The sequence below is a fragment of the Schistocerca cancellata genome, chromosome 12, assembly GCF_023864275.1.
Source record: "Schistocerca cancellata isolate TAMUIC-IGC-003103 chromosome 12, iqSchCanc2.1, whole genome shotgun sequence".
NCBI classification, from domain to species: domain Eukaryota; kingdom Metazoa; phylum Arthropoda; class Insecta; order Orthoptera; family Acrididae; genus Schistocerca; species Schistocerca cancellata.
This window is the reverse complement of record NC_064637.1, coordinates 158565378-158586189: the sequence shown is the minus strand read 5'-3', so window position 1 is coordinate 158586189 and position 20812 is coordinate 158565378. Positions and strand designations below refer to the sequence as shown.

Sequence of the window (20812 nt, the reverse complement as noted above, 5' to 3'; positions counted from 1 at the left end):
TTTAATGTGAAGGTTTGTGTGCTGGCTTATTCACATTTATCTTGTAACAAATATAAGTTATGTAACTGGCGAGAGACAACTATTTTTGCTTAGTACAAGCTAGCTACTTAGTTTTTTTGGAATTGTTCCCTTATTGATATAACAAGTTTAAAATCTTCTTATTGTTAACGTCAAACCTTGCAATATCCTTTACACAGAGCTATTTTTAAAAGAGTTTTTAACTGTTGTCACACACATATATATATATATATATATATATATATATATATATATATATATATATATATATATATGTGTGTGTATCAAGTTAAAATCTCATTATTGGCAAGTTGCTAATATCATACCTTGGTAATCTCCTTTTCATAAAGAAAATTTGTCAGCTATTGGAAATTGTCTTTTAAAAAAAAAAATGCCAGACTTAAAAATTTATTACTGGGTAAGCCTTTAAAATAAAAGATAACCTTATCAAAGTGTGTTTTTTCACCAGCACCTCTTGGCCCCTACTTCCACGATAACGTTTTTAGAGTAACATGTGTCGGAGTGTCCGAGCGGTTCTGGGCACTACAGTCCCGAACCGCTACAGTCGCAGGTTCGAATCCTGCCTCGGGCATGGATGTGTGTGATGTCCTTAGGGTAGTTAGGTTTAAGTAGTCCTAAGTTCTAGGGGACTGATGACCTCAGAAGTTAAGCCCCATAGTGCTCAGAGCCATTTGAACCCATAACATGTGCACTTACGTTGTTGTTTGTGAATCGCCCTAACTGATGGTTCAGTGTACTGCCACGGTTATTGTACGAGTGTCGGTGTGCCAACTTTTCGAAATACGATATCCCGTAAACGACTCGCACTAGAATCCTGTAACAACCACCACTGGCGTTCTAATTTACCCCACTTTTAGTTTCTTAGTGTCAACGGGCATTGTTCCACTTAAAAAAGGCCTGAGTTTGCACAAACAATACACTTTGTAAGTATTATTACAATCCGTTGATTGGCTGACAGTAAGAGCCCCTTATTACCAATCGAATCCATTTCCGCAACATTTGCGGTGCAGGTTTTAGGTGATTCGTCCTGTATATTACGAAAGTTAGTAAGAGGTGGTACTGAATGCCCATGGCACACAAAACAGGCCAAAACACTGTTGCAGAAGCAACGGAAAACGTATTTCAAGTTTAACAGAACACAAAATCGTCAGCATTGCAATGTTTTACGGAAGTTGGGAATTTAGCGCGAGCTTCAATGCGAGATGCTCATATCAGCGCACACTCCGCTGCAGAGCGAAAATCTCATTCTGGAAACATCCCCCAGGCTGTGGCTAAGCCATGCCTCCGCAATATCCTTTCTTTCAGGAGTGCTAGTTCTGCAGGGTTCGCAGGAGAGCTTCTGTAAAGTTTGGAAGGTAGGAGACGAGGTACTGGCAGAAGTAAAGCTGTGAGGACCGGGCGTGAGTCGTGCTTCGGTAGCTCAGATGGTAGAGCACTTGCCCGCGAAAGGCAAAGGTCCCGAGTTCGAGTCTCGGTCCGGCACACAGTTTTAGTCTGCCAGGAAGTTTCATGCTTTTAATAGTTTCCAAAACGGAATCCTGTCTCGGAATCTGGCAGAAAATCTAAGGAGACTCTGCTCGTACGTTAAGTATACCAGCAACGAGACGCAATTATTACGTTCAGTGACCGATAACGATGGTGATGTTAATGATGACAATACCACTAGAGCAGCACGGGGAACAGGAAAGCCGATTGGAGCTGTGTGTCCAGATCCAATGGAGGTACATGACACAGTGGACACAAAAGCTAAAGAGGTAGTCTGCACAATACAAGAGGTAATGAAAAGCGCAACGCCAGTCGTAAGACAAACGGGCTGGAGTTTACCAGTACCGTGGAGCGAGCGTCTCCAAACACTAAAACAAAAGTCGGAAGGGCAAGAAGACACTACCACAAACGCCGCACTGTGGGAGAAACAGCTCGCAGACTGGGCAGATACAGAAGAGTCTGAGGAAGATCAAACGTCCCGTCCATAGCGAGGTCATCAGAGACGGGCACGAGCTCAGATCATGAAAGGGCGCGAAAAGGAAATAGGTCGTGTCGCTTTCGGAGGAACGATCCCGCATTTGCCTGGAGCGATTTAGGGAAATCACTTTCGTTCAGACAACACTGCACACTACACACTGCACACTGTGCAGTGTTGTCTGAACGAAAGTGATTTCCCTAAATCGCTCCAGGCAAATGCGGGATCGTTCCTCCGAAAGCGACACGACAAATTTTATGATCATGGAGAATTGCGCAACAAAAGTAGGGAAGGATGAATTTTCCATTTTCTGAAAAGGAGGCAACGAAAGAAATCCTAAATCTGAAAAGAATAATTCAACTGGTCCTGACAGCATTCCTTCTGAAATGTTACACGCCTCTAAAATTGTAGAGGACAAGGGGTTATTTTTAGGAAATACGGTGCGAAATCGTGATTTAGTGTGTTTCAGTGCGCGATGCGCCAGCCTCACGGCAGACGGCGGACCAAGGCCGGCCGGCGCGTTATGCACGTGACAGAGTTTTGCAACGAGCGTCGGTATGTGCGTGCGTGCGCGGCAGCCATCAACAGCCAGAACGCAGCTTTAGCAGAATTACGCAGGCGCGGGCCGCGTAACTGGCAGATTCAGCAGCGGTCTGCACTATTTAAGGGCATCAGAGGTTGGCGTCGGCATCGGTTCGACCGATTGGGCGTTCGGTCGCTGTTACGTCGTCGTCATCAGTGACTCTGTCCCCGAGGACCGGCCGGCGGAGGGCGTTGCCCGCTGCTGCACCGGCGACTCCCGGCGTCGTCACGAGTAGAGATGGGGGATCCGCTCTTGAACTGATTCATAGAGTTGAATCTTTCAAAGGAGTGAACAATCAGTGATTCAGAAAAAAAGAACGGTAGCTCCAAACGTTTCCCACGGCAGAGAGAGAGAGAGAGAGAGAGAGAGAGAGAGAGAGAGAGAGACGGAGCATATCAGCAGCGCCTCTGCTGGTCAGAGCACAGTGCACACCACACAACACAGCCAGCGCCGGCCTCTGCCCTGCTTCTACCTTGGCTGCCTGCATTGTGCAGTGCCCCATTGGATTTTGTGTTTCACATATGCCGTGCCGTCTCTGTGCGTCGTCTGCCGCGTGGTGTCTGGCGCAGCTTAACTTCGCATCGCACTCTGTCGGCGATCGTTTCAGTCGCACGTCCTGCCCTCTGGGCAGTTGATGCGAGCAACAGGACAGAGAGCCACCTAGCGGATAACATAGGAACTACTTGCAACAACCTGCTCGCAAGGGAACGGACGATTTGTCTCGGAGCGGGTGAGTTCACCGCTGCCCCCACCCTCGGAACTCGCCCGCTCAACGCTCACCCCACCGTCTCGACTCTAGCCAGAGCGTTGAGCAAAGCGACTCAGGTGTCACTCTGGTCTCTGCGGTCTCAGCTCATGCAGTAATACAGCTCGCGGCTCGACCTGCTCGACTCAGCGCCTCTGCATCGGAGTTCGTCCCTACTGGATATTGTTCTTCGTAGTAATACCGCTATGTATATTACATTATTATGTTATGTATACATCAATTGTTTTTATTTTATTTTTATTTGTTTAAACTGATTAGATTAGGTTCCTGATGACTCCTCTTACTATAGGATTTTTATTATGGACACTCGAATTTACGCTTTAATTACGAGCGAACCGATAAACGTATCGCAAAATGTGATACACCAATATTTTCCTTGTTTTATTCTGCATAAGGCTATATGCAGCACTTTCGTTTTACAGTCAAATTTATATATTTTTTTTCTTATTCTTGTACGGATTTTGCGATTTTAGGCGTCTTTGGAAGGAAACGTTCACTTTAAAAATATATGGCTTGCGATGTATTTGTATGAGGTTAATGAAATTTTAATACATTATAGCCAAATATATTGTTAATGTAAATCTCAAGTTACAACATTTTCCGATCACCCAAAAAACCACGATAGTGCAAAATAAATCAATAATCAAAAACTTTGTCATATCGTGGAAATTTCAATAAACAATACAAAATTCTTACTCATTATCTGTGTTACTTCAAAATAGGATCAAATAAGAGCAAAATACAGGTATAGTACTGGAATAAACCAAGTTTAAAGGGCAATGTGCCTTCTATTTATTTTCTATTGTAAATGAGTGGTGAGCCATGAAAAAGAGCTAATTCATTTCAGGGAGTGAACAGTTCTGATCCAATCTCTGAAAAGAACAGTTTTGCCCATCTCTAGTCACGAGCCGCAGCGTCTGCAGGAGGCGAGCTAGGCCGGGCCTCGTGCTGCCAACCTCCTACCGCCTGCGCAGCCGCTGACCGAGCACGGCATCACATTCCCCAGGCTGCATGCATCAGCACGTCTCCACCACGACACGAGCGGTGGGGCTGAGCTACCGGAAAATGTACTGGAAGAACCAACAGTAAAGACGAAAATTGCTAAAAACGACCACCTTCTTCTACCCAGCCACGCCCTACAACCCCGACCACGTCACCCGCAACGGTCATCCTATTACAAGTGGTGTCAGTTGGGCAACCTGCACATCACACACTCCTGTTACAATTGGTGACAGTAGTGGTCTTCTCCCTGGATTTGGAGGAAATTGTGGTTGGTAATCGACGAGGATATGTGGCATCTGAGAAGGGCTCCACCATATTCTAGACTAAAAATAGAGTTGCCTAATTTATTTGTTATTTTTTACAAAATTTGAAATTATCACTATAAAAACCTGACAATGCTGTAAGGCGGCGAGATGACCTTGAAGCCCTGTTTTCGTGCCAGCCACTCTAGTGAATGTGATTGTGCCAAGCAGAGTATTATTAATGCTGTTTTCGAACATTAACAAATTATTTTTTCCCTCACATCCGCATTAACCTACATTTTTCTATATTTAAAGCTAGAATCCATTCATCACACCAACTGGAAATTTTGTCAAAGTTATCTTGTATCAGGTTAACAGTACCACTGACAGCCCCATCCCCCCCCCCCCCCCCCATATCCCCGCTGACGACATGGGATGAGACAGACATCCAGCGACCCCAGGCACTGCAGGCCACGCGCTGCTTCCACACACAAACTGCCTGCATTCCCTCCTGTTTTGTGGCCGGCTCCTCCAGGTGTCTTCAATTCTCAGGACTGCTAGGTCCTTCGCCAGGTCGTCCATCCAGCGCTGCCTTGGTCGTCCAATGGGGCGTTTGGTGTTTGGTTTCCCTGTTAGTGCCATCTTCGCCTGGCATATTGGCTACATGGCCCACCCATTGTATTCTTTTGCTCTTTATCTTCTGTAGGATAGTTGATTGTCCCATCTGAAGGTAGATTTCCTCGTTTTTCCTTCTCCTCCGTTCTCCGTTATCTAAAACTGGTCCCAGTAGCTTCCTCATTTCTTTAAAATATTACTAGTTTTCCTTTTATCGCTCAGTAATGCTCCATGTTTCCGAACCGTACATTACTGCTGGGATATCACTGTGTTGTAGATTTTCATCTTAGTGTTCACTGAGATCGATTTAGAGCCGAGCATCTCTCCGAGGGTACGTATGCATTTCATTCCCACTGCTATTCTTTCCTTGATTTTCATTTTTCTACATCTACATCTACATTTATACTCCGCAAGCCACCCAACGGTGTGTGGCGGAGGGCACTTTACGTGCCACTGTCATTATCTCCCTTTCCTGTTCCAGTCGCGTATGGTTCGCGGGAAGAACGACTGTCTGAAAGCCTCTGTGCGCGCTCTAATCTCTCTAATTTTACATTCGTGATCTCCTCGGGAGGTATAAGTAGGGGGAAGCAATATATTCGATACCTCATCCAGAAACGCACCCTCTCGAAACCTGGCGAGCAAGCTACACCGCGATGCAGAGCGCCTCTCTTGCAGAGTCTGCCACTTGAGTTTGTTAAACATCTCCGTAACGCTATCACGGTTACCAAATAACCCTGTGACGAAACGCGCCGCTCTTCTTTGGATCTTCTCTATCTCCTCCGTCAACCCGATCTGGTACGGATCCCACACTGATGAGCAATACTCGAGTATAGGTCGAACGAGTGTTTTGTAAGCCACCTCCTTTGTTGATGGACTACATTTTCTAAGGACTCTCCCAATGAATCTCAACCTGGTACCCGCCTTACCAACAATTAATTTTATATGATCATTCCACTTCAAATCGTTCCGCACGCATACTCCCAGATATTTTACAGAAGTAACTGCTACCAGTGTTTGTTCCGCTATCATATAATCATACAATAAAGGATCCTTCTTTCTATGTATTCGCAATACATTACATTTGTCTATGTTAAGGGTCAGTTGCCACTCCCTGCACCAAGTGCCTATCCGCTGCAGATCTTCCTGCATTTCGCTACAATTTTCTAATGCTGCAACTTCTCTGTATACTACAGCATCATCCGCGAAAAGCCGCATGGAACTTCCGACACTATCTACTAGGTCATTTATATATATTGTGAAAAGCAATGGTCCCATAACACTCCCCTGTGGCACGCCATAGGTTACTTTAACGTCTGTAGATGTCTCTCCATTGAGAACAACAATGTTTTATGTTGTTTTGCGTGGTAAACCAGTATCCCAAGTATTTGAACTGGTGTACTCTCTTGAACATCTTGCCATCTATCTCAAGAAATTCTTCCTGCTGTTGTCTTCTTCCTAATTGCATGAACTCTGTTTTGTCTCGATTCACATTGGACCCTACCTTCTGGGCATAATTGTCCATTTCTGGTACTCGTGTTTTGATTCACTTAATAGTACTACGTCATCTGCATATGCGAGACAATTGAAGTTACCTTCCATCTCTACTACAGCTCACTCCTGTTCCCTACACTCTTTTATTACTTTCTCTAAGATGACATTGAACAGAACACATGAGAGAGCATCCCCCTGTCTGAGGCCTGTCTCAGTATCGAATGTTTCTGATGTGGCTCCTCGGAAACGTACTGCTGCCTTTGACCCTTCCATAGAAGCTTGCACCATTCTCACTAGCTCCTTAGGGTTTCTGAAGTCACGCATTGCACTATGTAGGCCATTCCTGTGGATACTGTCATATGCACGTTGAAAATCGACGAACAGGCTGTAGATATCTTCATCATATACCCAGTGTTCTTCAAACAATTATCTTAGTGTGAAAATGAGGTCTATTGTCGACCTGTTTGGTCGAAAGCCAGCTTGGTACTCCTGTATGTTGCTCTCTATGAATGGTTGCAATTTTCTGAGGATAACGATGGACAGCACCTTATACGTTACATTCAACAAGCCGATTCCTCTCTAATTACCGCATTCCATTTTGCTTCCCTTCTTGGATATTGGGGATATTATAGCCAATTTAAATTCTTCTGGTAGTGTCTCCTTCTCCCATATCAACTGGATCAGTTTATATATCTCTAATTGCAAGCTCTCACCTCCCTCCTTGATTAATTCTGATGTTATTCCGTCCTCCCCTGGGGATTTGTTGTTTCTGAGTCCTTGGCGATTTTCACATCTTCTTCATTAACTTTCCATTTTTTTCTTCTTCTTTCCTCTGTAGTGTTTGCAGGCGATGTCTCATCTTGGTCTGGACGATTCAACAGTTCTGAGAAATATTCCTTCCATCTTCGTACAGTTCTTTCCTTGTCATTCATCAAGTTGCCATTCTTATCTCTAATGAAAAAAGTTGGGCTCTGAGATCCACGTTTCCGATTTCTTATGTATTGAAGGAATTGCCTTGAGTTCTTGTTTTGTCTCTCTGCCTCAACTTGTTCTAGCAAACTGCTCTTAGGATTCGCTTTGTCTCCCTTCTGATGTTCATAAAATTTTCCATTTTCTGCTCATTCTCCCTCATCTTTTTTCTATAGCCTTCTGGCCCAGTATATCCTCCGCTACACTTAGTACCGTGGACTTTATTTCTTTCCACCTTTCCTCCACGTTCGCTCTTGGTTCCAGGGTCTCTAGGACCTCAAAACGGTTTTTGATTTCTATAGCATAGTGTTTTTTAATGGCACTATTTCGTAGTTTCTCAACATTCAAAGCAGGTTCTAGTGTCCCCTTCTTCTTATGCATGTAGGTGAAAATGACTTTGAACCTGCACACAATGAGGAAGGGGCCTGACGCACAGTCGGCTCCTCTATACGACCTGACGTCCATGACTCTATGGCTACAGCGCTAGTCCACCAAGATGTGACCTATTTGGTTGGTGGTTCTTCCATCCGGTGAACACTGTGTTCCCTTATGTATTCTCTTGTGTTCTTTGAGACAGCTAAGTTGATTTCATCCTCTGACCATTCTTATTGGTCTCATCATGCAAACTGTGCCTTCCCATAGTCGGTATGTAGAATTCTTGTTTCATCTACATCTACATCTACATTTATACTCCGCAAGCCACCCAACGGTGTGTGGCGGAGGGCACTTTACGTGCCACTGTCATTATCTCCCTTTCCTGTTCCAGTCGCGTATGGTTCGCGGGAAGAACGACTGTCTGAAAGCCTCTGTGCGCGCTCTAATCTCTCTAATTTTACATTCGTGATCTCCTCGGGAGGTATAAGTAGGGGGAAGCAATATATTCGATACCTCATCCAGAAACGCACCCTCTCGAAACCTGGCGAGCAAGCTACACCGCGATGCAGAGCGCCTCTCTTGCAGAGTCTGCCACTTGAGTTTGTTAAACATCTCCGTAACGCTATCACGGTTACCAAATAACCCTGTGACGAAACGCGCCGCTCTTCTTTGGATCTTCTCTATCTCCTCCGTCAACCCGATCTGGTACGGATCCCACACTGATGAGCAATACTCAAGTATAGGTCGAACGAGTGTTTTGTAAGCCACCTCCTTTGTTGATGGACTACATTTTCTAAGGACTCTCCCAATGAATCTCAACCTGGTACCCGCCTTACCAACAATTAATTTTATATGATCATTCCACTTCAAATCGTTCCGCACGCATACTCCCAGATATTTTACAGAAGTAACTGCTACCAGTGTTTGTTCCGCTATCATATAATCATACAATAAAGGATCCTTCTTTCTATGTATTCGCAATACATTACATTTGTCTATGTTAAGGGTCAGTTGCCACTCCCTGCACCAAGTGCCTATCCGCTGCAGATCTTCCTGCATTTCGCTACAATTTTCTAATGCTGCAACTTCTCTGTATACTACAGCATCATCCGCGAAAAGCCGCATGGAACTTCCGACACTATCTACTAGGTCATTTATATATATTGTGAAAAGCAATGGTCCCATAACACTCCCCTGTGGCACGCCAGAGGTTACTTTAACGTCTGTAGATGTCTCTCCATTGAGAACAACATGCTGTGTTCTGTTTGCTAAAAACTCTTCAATCCAGCCACACAGCTGGTCTGATATTCCGTAGGCTCTTACTTTGTTTATCAGACGACAGTGCGGAACTGTATCGAACGCCTTCCGGAAGTCAAGGAAAATGGCATCTACCTGGGAGCCTGTATCTAATATTTTCTGGGTTTCATGAACAAATAATGCGAGTTGGGTTTCACACGATCGCTGTTTCCGGAATCCATGTTGATTCCTACATAGTAGATTCTGAGTTTCCAAAAACGACATGATACTCGAGCAAAAGACATGTTCTAAAATTCTACAACAGATCGACGTCAGAGAGATAGGTCTATAGTTTTGCGCATCTGCTCGACGACCCTTCTTGAAGACTGGGACTACCTGTGCTCTTTTCCAATCATTTGGAACCTTCTGTTCCTCTAGAGACTGCTTTTCCATTAAAATCTCCCATCGCTATCCTGATATTTCTAGTTGGTGTGATCTCAATTGTTTGTTCTAGTTGGTCATAGCACTCTTCCTTTTCCTCATCTGTTTTGTCCTCAATTGGGGCATGAACATTGATGAATGTGGATGTCTGACAGTTGGTTTCCAAGTACTATGTAGGATATTCTCTTCTTAACAGCTTTGAATTCCTTCACCGAACTTGCTGATTTGTTGTGTATTACAAAACCAGTGCCGAATTCGCATTTGTCTACACATCCGCCGTAGAACAGTGTGTGTCCATCCTCTTTGTGAGTTCCTTCTCCTAGCCATCTTGCCTCTGGTATCGCCACCAGGTCCAGTTTATATCGGTTAATTTCTGAGACCATAGTCTGGATGGTTCCTGCTCTATACAAGCTCTGAACATTCCAAGATTAAAATTTCTAAATCGTATGCCGTTTGTCCTTTGCAGTTTAAGTATTCCATTGTATCCATCCACGTCCGAGGCAAGTTCGTTTTTCGTAACCAATTTTTTATATGACTGGGTTGTTAGCCCAGTGCCAAAGCCGCCTCCTTAATTCGGGCAGTGGCTGTTGCAAGGCAACTGACCCCCGGCGGAGTTACTACAAGGACTGAGGGGGGATGAAATTACAATAAAGGAAGAAAATAAAGAGGGTTTAGAAAAACAATGTGGCAGTAGGAGTAGGAAGACGCGCCGCAGAGCGCACATTCCTGAGGCGAAGCGCCGCCGCACTTGGAGTGTTGGCTGGCTGTATCGCAACCGGCAGTGGTTTATCTCGGCTGCTCGAGTCTCGCCGTGAGATAACGCCGCAGAGGGGCTGCACTGCGCCGCCTTGCGCTCACACGCGACTCGACTACAACGCACTTCGCAACTCTCGCAGTCGGGTAAGAACTTTCCTCATTTTAGTTTGTCTACAGGTCTACATATACATCTACTAAAAAATGGTTCAAATGGCTCTGAGCACTATGGGACTCAACTGCTGAGGTCATTAGTCCCCTAGAACTTAGAACTAGTTAAACCTAACTAACCTAAGGACATCACAAACATCCATGCCCGAGGCAGGATTCGAACCTGCGACCGTAGCGGTCTTGCGGTTCCAGACTGCACCGCCTTTAACCGCACGGCCACTTCGGCCGGCTCTACATCTACATCCATACTCCGCAAGCCACCTGACGGTGTGTGGCGGAGGGTACCTTGAGTACCTCTATCGGTTCTCCCTTCTATTCCAGTCTCGTATTGTTCGTGGAAAGAAGGATTGTCGGTATGCCTCTGTGTGGGCTCTAATCTCTCTGATTTTATCCTCATGGTCTCTTCGCGAGATATACGTAGGAGGGAGCAATATACTGCTTGACTCTTCGGTGAAGGTATGTTCTCTAAACTTTGACAAAAGCCCGTACCGAGCTACTGAGCGTCTCTCCTGCAGAGTCTTCCACTGGAGTTTATCTATCATCTCCGTAACGCTTTCGCGATTACTAAATGATCCTGTAACGAAGCGCGCTGCTCTCCGTTGGATCTTCTCTCTCTCTTCTATCAACCCTATCTGGCACGGATCCCACACTGCTGAGCAGTATTCAAGTAGTGGGCGAGCAAGCGTACTGTAACCTACTTCCTTTGTTTTCGGATTGCATTTCCTTACGATTCTTCCAATGAATCTGTCTGGCATCTGCTTTACCGACGATTAACTTTATATGATCATTCCATTTTAAATCACTCCTAATGCGTACTCGCAGATAATTTATGGAGTTAACTGCTTCCAGTTGCTGACCTGCTATATTGTAGCTAAATGATAAAGGATCTTTCTTTCTATGTATTCGCAGCATATTACTTGTCTACACTGCGATTCAATTGCCATTCCCTGCACCATGCGTCAATTCGTTGCAGATCCTCCTGCATTTCAGTACAATTTTCCATTGTTACAACCTTTCGATACACCACAGCATTATCTGCAAAAAGCCTCAGTGAACTTCCGATGTCATCCACCAGGTCATTTATGTATATTGTGAATAGCAAAGGTCTTACGACACTCCCCTGCGGCACACCTGAAATCACTCTTACTTCGGAAGACTTCTCTCCATTGAGAATAACATGCTGCGTCCTGTTATCTAGGAACTCAATCCAATCACACAATTGGTCTGATAGTCCATATGCTCTTACTTTGTTCATTAAACGACTGTGGGGAACTGTATCGAACGCCTTGCGGAAGTAAAGAAACATGGCATCTACCTGGGAACCCGTGTCTATGGCCCTCTGAGTTTCGTGGACGAATAGCGCGAGCTGGGTTTCACACGATCGTCTTTTTCGAAACCCATGCTGATTCCTACAGAGTAGATTTCTAGTCTCCAGAAAAGTCATTATACTCGAACACAATACGTGTTCCAAAATTCTACACCTGATCGACGTTAGAGATATAGGTCTATAGTTCTGCACATCTGTTCGGCGTCCCTTCTTGAAAACGGGGATGACCTCCGCCCTTTTCCAATCCTTTGGAACGCTACGCTCTTCTAGAGACCTACGGTACACCGCTGCAAGAAGGGGGGGCAAGTTCCTTCGCGTACTCTGTGTAAAATTGAACTGGTATCCCATCAGGTCCAGAGGCCTTTCCTCTTTTGAGCGATTTTAATTGTTTCTCTATCCCTCTGTCGTCTATTTCGATATCTACCATTTTGTCATCTGTGCGACAATCTAGAGAAGGAACTACAGTGCAATCTTCGTCTGTGAAACAACTTTGGAAAAAGACATTTAGTATTTCGGCCTTTAGTCCGTCATCCTCTGTTTCAGTACCATCTCGGTCACAAAGTGTCTGGACATTTTGTTTTGATCCACCTACCGCTTTGACATAAGACCAAAATTTCTTAGGATTTTCTGCCAAGTCAGTACATAGAACTTTACTTTCGAATTCATTGAACGCCTCTCGCATAGCCCTCCTCACACTACATTTCGCTTCGCGTAATTTTTGTTTGTCTGCAAGGCTTAGGCTATGTTTATGTTTGCTGTGAAGTTCCCTTTGCTTCCGCAGCAGTTTTTTAACTCGGTTGTTGTACCACGGTGGCTCTTTTCCATCTCTTACGATCTTGCTTGGCACATACTCATCTAACGCATAATGTACGACGGTTTTGAACTTTGTTCACTGATCCTCAACACTATCTGTACTTGAGACAAAACTTTTGTGTTGAGCCAACAGGTACTCTGAAATCTGCTTTTTGTCACTTTTTGTAGACAGAAAAATCTTCCTACCCTTTTTAATATTCCTATTTACGGCTGAAATCATCGATGCCGTAACCGCTTTATGATCGCTGATTCCCTGCTCTGCCACTATAATAGGAGGACCGGTTCTCAGTTATTGGAATACCATATTTTGGCCCAATAAATAGGGAGATGCTGAACCTGCGTCTGACCGGGAACGTCATCAAAATGTCGGACATAAGCATCGTACTGGAATCTACACTATGTGATCAAAAGTATCCGGACACCCCCAAAAACATACGTTTTTCATATTAGGTGCCTTGTGCTGTGACCTACTGCCAGGTACTCCATATCACCGACGTCAGCAGTGATCAGACATCGTGAGAGGGCAGAATGGAGCGCTCCGCGGAACTCACGGGCTTCGAACGTGGTCAGATGATTGGCTGTCACTTGTGTCGTACGTCTGTACGTAAGATTTGCACACTCCTAAACATCCCTAGGTCCACTGTTTCCCATGTGATAGTGAAGTGGAAACGTGAAGGGAAACCTATAGCACAAAAGCGTACAGGCCGACCTCTTCTGTTGACTGATAGAGACCGACAACAGTTGAAGAGGATCGTAACGTGTAATAGGCAGACATCTGTCCACACCATCACACAGGAATTCCAAACTGCATCGGGATCCACTGCAAGTACTATGACAGTTAGGCGGGAGGTGAGAAAACTTGGATTTCATGGTCAAGCGGCTGCTCATAAGCTACACATCACGCCCGAAACTGCCAAACGACGCCTCGCTTGGTGTAAGGAGCGTAAACATTGAACGATCGAACCTGGAAAAACGTGGTGTGGAGTGACGAATCACGGTACACAATGTGGCGATCCGATGGCAGGGTGTCTGTATGGCGAATGCCCGGTGAACGTCATCTGCCAGCGTGTGTAGTGCTAACAGTAAAAGTCGGAGGCGGTGGTATTACGGTGTGATCGCCTTTTTCATGGAGAGGGCTTGGACCCCTTGTCGTTTTGCGTGGCACTATCACAGTACAGACCTACGTTGCTGTGTTCGCAGCCCGTATTTGACGCCTGTACACGTTTTTTCTGTGGGGAATGCTGAAAGACGCTGTCTGCAAAGACATACACTATGTGATTAAAAGTTTCCGGACGCCAGGCTGAAAATGACTTACAAGTTCGTGGTGCCCTCCGTCGATAATGTTGGAATTCAGTATGGTGTCTTCCTACTCTTAGCCTTAATGACACCTTCCACTCTCGCAAGCATACGTTCAGTCAGGTGCTGGAAGGTTTCTTGGGGAATGGCAGTCCATCCCTCACAGAGTGCTGCACTGAGGAGAGGTATCGATGTTAGTCGGTGAGGCCTCGCACGAAGTCGGTGTTCAGAACATCCAAAAGGTGTTCTATAGGATTCAGGTCAGCACTGTGTGCAGGCCAGTCCATTACAGGAATGTTATTGTCGTGTAACCACTCCGCCACAGGCCGTGCATAATGAACAGGTGCTCGATCCTGTTGAAAGATGCAATCGCCACCCCTAAATTGTTCTTCAATAGTGGGAAGCGAGAAGTCCTTAAAACATCAATGTAGGCCTGTGCAGTGAAAGTGTCACGCAAAACAACAAGGGCTGCAAGGCCCCTCCATGAAAAACACAACCACACAATAACACCACCGCCTCCGAATTTTACTGTTGGCACTACACACGCTGGCAGATGACGTTCACTGAGCAGAACCCTGCCCCTTCCATCGGGTCGCCACATTGTGTACCGTGATTCGTCACTCCACGCAACGTCTTTCCACTGTTCAGTCGCCCAATCTTTACGCTTCTTACACCAAGCGAGGCGTCGTTTGGCAGTTTCGGGCGTGATGTGTGACTTATGAGCAGCCCCTCGACCCTGAAATCCAATTTTTCTCACCTCTCGCCTAACTGTCATACTATTCGCAGTGGATCCTGATAGAGTTTGAAATTTCTGTGTGATGGTGTGGACAGATGTCTGCCTATTACACATTACGCCGCTCTTCAACTGTCGGCGGTGTCTGTCAGTCAACAGACGAGGTCGGCCTGGACGCTTTTGTGCTGTACGTGTCCCATCACGTTTCCACTTCACTATTCACATCGGAAACAATGGACCTAGGGATGTTTAGGAACGTGGAAATCTCGCGTACAGACGTATGACACAAGTGACACCCAGTCACCTGACCACGTTCGATGACTGTGTATTCCGCGGAGCGCCCCCATTGTGTTCTCTCACGATGTCTAATGACTACTGAGGTCGCTGATGTGGAGTACCTGGCAGCACAAGGCACCTAATACGAAAAGGATTTTTTGGGGGTGTCCGGATACTTTTGATCACATAGTGCACCGACTACACACGATATAATGGAACGACCTATGACTGCGGCCTGCTCGGTCACCTCCGCAGAAATGCTGGCACGAGTGCAGCTGTCGTTCCGCGCCATTCTGGAAGCGCCTCTCCCGGTGGTCTCTGTGAACACAACCTGTGACGGACAGAGTTGCCTCGTTACTGGTGAGACCCCACGTAACTTTTCTGTTGTTCTTCTGTTCTCCCATAGGTATTGCGCAAGTGTCATTGTGGGAACTTTTCAAAATACGATTCTCGCAAACGACTCGCACTAGAATCCAGCAACAAACGCCAATACCATTGTAGTTTACCCTACTTATACACTCCTGGAAATTGAAATAAGAACACCGTGAATTCATTGTCCCAGGTAGGGGAAACTTTATTGACACATTCCTGGGGTCAGATACATCACATGGTCACACTGACAGAACCACAGGCACATAGACACAGGCAACAGAGCATGCACAATGTCGGCACTAGTACAGTGTATATCCACCTTTCGCAGCAATGCAGGCTGCTATTCTCCCATGGAGACGATCGTAGAGATGCTGGATGTAGTCCTGTGGAACGGCTTGCCATGCCATTTCCACCTGGCGCCTCAGTTGGACCAGCGTTCGTGCTGGACGTGCAGACTGCGTGAGACGACGCTTCATCCAGTCCCAAACATGCTCAATGGGGGACAGATCCGGAGATCTTGCTGGCCAGGGTAGTTGACTTACACCTTCTAGAGCACGTTGGGTGGCACGGGATACATGCGGACGTGCATTGTCCTGTTGGAACAGCAAGTTCCCTTGCCGGTCTAGGAATGGTAGAACGATGGGTTCGATGACGGTTTGGATATACCGTGCACTATTCAGTGTCCCCTCGACGATCACCAGTGGTGTACGGCCAGTGTAGGAGATCGCTCCCCACACCATGATGCCGGGTGTTGGCCCTGTGTGCCTCGGTCGTATGGAGTCCTGATTGTGGCGCTCACCTGCGCGGCGCCAAACACGCATACGACCATCATTGGTACCAAGGCAGAAGCGACTCTCATCGCTGAAGACGACACGTCTCCATTCGTCCCTCCATTCACGCCTGTCGCGACACCACTGGAGGCGGGCTGCACGATGTTGGGGCGTGAGCGGAAGACGCCCTAACGGTGTGCGGGACCGTAGCCCAGCTTCATGGAGACGGTTGCGAATGGTCCTCGCCGATACCCCAGGAGCAACAGTGTCCCTAATTTGCTGGGAAGTGGCGGTGCGGTCCCCTACGGCACTGCGTAGGATCCTACGGTCTTGGCGTGCATCCGTGCGTCGCTGCGGTCCGGTCCCAGGTCGACGGGCACGTGCACCTTCCGCCGACCACTGGCGACAACATCGATGTACTGTGGAGACCTCACGCCCCACGTGTTGAGCAATTCGGCGGTACGTCCACCCGGCCTCCCGCATGCCCATTATACGCCCTCGCTCAAAGTCCGTCAACTGCACATACGGTTCACGTCCACGCTGTCGCGGCATGCTACCAGTGTTAAAGACTGCGATGGAGCTCCGTATGCCACGGCAAACTGGCTGACACTGACGGCGGCGGTGCACAAATGCTGCGCAGCTAGCGCCATTCGACGGCCAACACCGCGGTTCCTGGTGCGTCCGCTGTGCCGTGCGTGTGATCATTGCTTGTACAGCCCTCTCGCAGTTTCCGGAGCAAGTATGGTGGGTCTGACACACCGGTGTCAATGTGTTCTTTTTTCCATTTCCAGGAGTGTATCTTCCAAAATCCTGCTGCATATCAACGTTAATGATTTGGGCCTGTAATTTAATGGGTTACTCCTACTACCTTTCTCGAATATTGGTGTCACCTGTGCAACTTTCCAGTCTTTCGGTACGGATCTTTCGTCGAGCGAACGGTTGCATATAATTGTCAAGTATGGAGCTAACGCATCAGCATACTCTGAAAGGAACCTGATTGGTGTACAGTCTGGAATAGAAGACTTTGTTTTATTAAGTGATTTAAGTTGCTTCACTGCTCCGAGGATAATTACTTCTACATTAATCATTTTGGCAGCTATTCGTGATTCGAATTCTGGAATATTTACTTCGTGTTTTTTTGTGAAGGCATTTCGGAAGGCTGTGTTTAGTAACTCTGCTTTGGCAGCACTGTCTTCGATAGTAACTCCCCTGTTATCGCGCAAAGAAGGCATCTATTGTTTCTTGCCGCTAACACACTTCACATAAGACCAGAATTTCTTTGAGCAGGCCGGTGTGGCCGAACGGTTCTAGGCACTTCGGTCTGGAACCCCGCGACCGCTACGGTCGCAGGTTCGAATCCTGCCTCGTGCATGAATGTGTGTGATGTCTTTAGGTTAGTTAGGTTTAAGTAGTTCTAAGTTCTAGGGGACTGATGACCTCAGATGGTAAGTCCCATAGTTCTCAGAGCTATTTTTTTATTTTTTTTTAGAATCTCTTTGGATTTTCTGCCAGGTTTCGAGACAAAGTTTGATTGTGGAAACGGTTATAAGAATCTCTCATTGAGGTCTCTGCTAAATTTCGAGCTTTTGTAAAAGGTCGCCAATCTTGTGGATTTAGCGTCTCTTTGAATTTGGCATGTTTGTTTCGTTGTTTCTAAAACAGTGTTCTAACCAGTTTTGTGTACCAAGGAGGATCAGCTCCGACGTTTGATAATTTATTTGGTATAAATCTCTCAACTGCTGCCGATACTATTTCTCTGAATTCAATCCACATCTGGTCTACACTTATATTATCAATTTGAAATGACCGGAGATTGTCACTCAGGAAAGCATCAAGTGAATTTTTATCTGCTTTTTTGAGTAGGTATATTTTTCGTTTATTTTTGGAGGATTTGGGGGTTACAATTTTCACTCTCGCTACGACAACCTTGTGTTCACTAATCCCTGTATCTGTTTTGATGATCGTTATTAACTCAGGATTGTTTGTTGTTAAGAGGTCAATGGCGTTTTCACAACCGCTTACGATTCGTGTGGCTCATCAACTAACTGTTCGAAATAATTTTCAGAGAATGAGTTTGAAATCCCTGGACCAGCAGTACAGAAAGGGTGACGTTATATTTGTGGAAAGGGGCCAAAATAAGTTGCTGTCAGTTACACTCAACATAAAAATTTTGTTAGTTAAAACACAAAATAACATAAGCAAAAGTTAAAAAACTCTGAAGGTTTAAGTAAGGAGCTCCTTTGATTTGATTTAAATCGGCTGGAAGCCGCATACGAAAATGCAGGGCGCAGGGCCTAAGCGAGGAATTGAGGTACAGGAGTTGCTCTGGAAGTTTCACTTCTTTTTTAAAAAATTTTTTTCTTCAATAAAAATAGGCTGAAGACCTTAGCTTAAATCTCTTCCACAGAACTCGGCTGAAGGCCACACATTAAGCAAGAGCTGTGTTACGGCTTAAGGCCAAAACACAGATTTTCAATGTTAAATCTAAACAGCCTGAAAACTCAGCTGAGGGCCGCATATCAACAATCAATTTAACGGCTTAAAGGCCTAGGAAGAAGAGCTTCCAATTAAAAAAGGCTGAAGGCCTTATCTTAAAACATTTCGTCTAAAACTCGGCTGAATGCCCCATACTAAAGAATAACAATCTTACGACGTAAGGGCAAGACAAAGATTTTGAATTTCTAATTTGAGAGAGATTAAAACTCGGCTGAACACCACACACGCCATGCAGAAAACAATTTTACGGCTTAAGGACTAAAAGAACAGCCTTGCAATTTAAATAACCTAAAACTCGACTGAAGGTCACACACAGTACTTAAATATACACTACTGGACATTAAAATTGCTACACCACGAAGATGACGTGCTACAGGCGCGAAATTTAACAGACAGGAAGAGAATGCTGTGATATGCAAATGATTAGCTTTTCAGAGCATCCACACAACGTTGGCACCGGTGGCGGCACCTAAAACGTGCTGACACGAGGAAAGTTTCCAACCGATTTCTCACACACAAACAGCAGTTGACAGGCGTTGCCTGGTGAAACGTTGTTGTGATGCCTCGTGTAAGGAGGAGAAATGCGTACCGTCACGTTTCCGACAAGGTCGGATTTTAGCCTAGGGCGATTGCGATTTATCGTATCGCGACATTGCTGCTCGCGTTGGTCGAGATCCAATGACTGTTAGCAGAATATGGAATCGGTGGGTCCAGGAGGGTAATACGGAACGCCGTGCTGGATCCCAAAGGCGTCGTATCACTAGCAGTCTAGATGACAGACATCTTATCCGCATGGCTGTAACGGATCGTGCAGCCACGTCTCGATCCCTGAGTCAACAGATGGGGTCGTTTGCAAGACAACAACCATCTGCACGAACAGCTGCATGGACTATCAGCAGACCATAGCTGCGGTTACCCTTGACGCTGCATCACAGACAGGAGCGCCTGCGATGGTGTACTCAACGACGAACCTGGGTGCACGAATGCCAAAGCGTCATTTTTTCGGATGAATCCAGGTTCTGTTTGCAGCATCATGATGGTCGCATCCGTGTTTGGCGACATCGCGGTGAACGCACATTGGAAGCGTGTATTCATCATAGCCATACTGGCGTATCACGCGGCGTGATGGTATGGGGTGCCACTGGTTACACGTCTAGGTCATCTCTTGTTCGCATTGACGGCACTTTGAACAGTGGAAGATTCATTTCAGAAGTGTTACGACCCGTGGCTCTACCCTTCATTAGATCCCTGCGAAAGCCTACATTTCAGCAGGATAATGCACGACCGAATGTTGCAGGTCCTGTACGGGCCTTTCTGGATACAGAAAATGTTCGACTGCTGCTCTGGCCAGCACATTCTCCAGATATCTGACCAACTGAAAACGTCTGGTCAATGGTGGCCGAGCAACTGGCTCGTCACAATACGCCAGTCACTACTCTTGATGAACTGTGGTATGGTGTTGAAGCTGCGTGGGCAGCTGTACCTGTATACACCATCCAAGCTCTGTTTGATTCAATGCCCAGGCGTATCAAGGCCGTTATTACGGCCAGAGGTGGTGCTTCTGCGTACTGATTTCTCAGAATCTATGCTCCCAAATTGCGTGAAAATGTAATCACATGTCAGTTTAGAATAATATATTTGTCCAATGAATACCCGTTTATCTTCTGCATTTCTTCTTGGTGTAGCAATTTTAATGGTCATTAGTGTAAAAGGAAATCACTATGTAAAACAGAAGGAGCGGCGCTCAGAAGGTTCCAAGAGTCGGCTTGGGAAGGCAACGCTAACGCACGTTTAGGTGAGACAGGCAGTCCGACCGACAACCTCTTAATCGGAAGGCGACACAACCAAGGGACGGTTCACGACGGACCGACTGACCAACGGTAAGGTCCAACTGCACAGATAATGGAAAATATCGGCTGATGAATAAACTGAGATACCAATAACTTCAACTGGGTCTCACCAAGATCAGCGCATGAAAGATCACCCAAGACGAGTAAAAGAATCCGAAAACACAAGTCACAACTGTCAAGTCACTACTGGAGGCTACAGATTCTAGGCAACAAAACACACGGCTTGTTATCACACG

The 20812-nt window shown here is 46.0% G+C and overlaps 1 protein-coding gene across 1 annotated transcript in view; it reads left to right on the top strand.

Moving 5' to 3' along the window:
- The first annotated feature begins 10509 nt into the window (after window positions 1-10509).
- The window catches only part of LOC126109758 (juvenile hormone epoxide hydrolase 1-like), a 104941-nt gene continuing 94638 nt past the window's right edge, over window positions 10510-20812 (top strand). The window contains exon 1 of the mRNA XM_049914809.1: window positions 10510-10619. The gene's annotated coding sequence lies outside the window, so the exon portion shown is untranslated. The remainder of the gene's footprint in view (window positions 10620-20812) is intronic.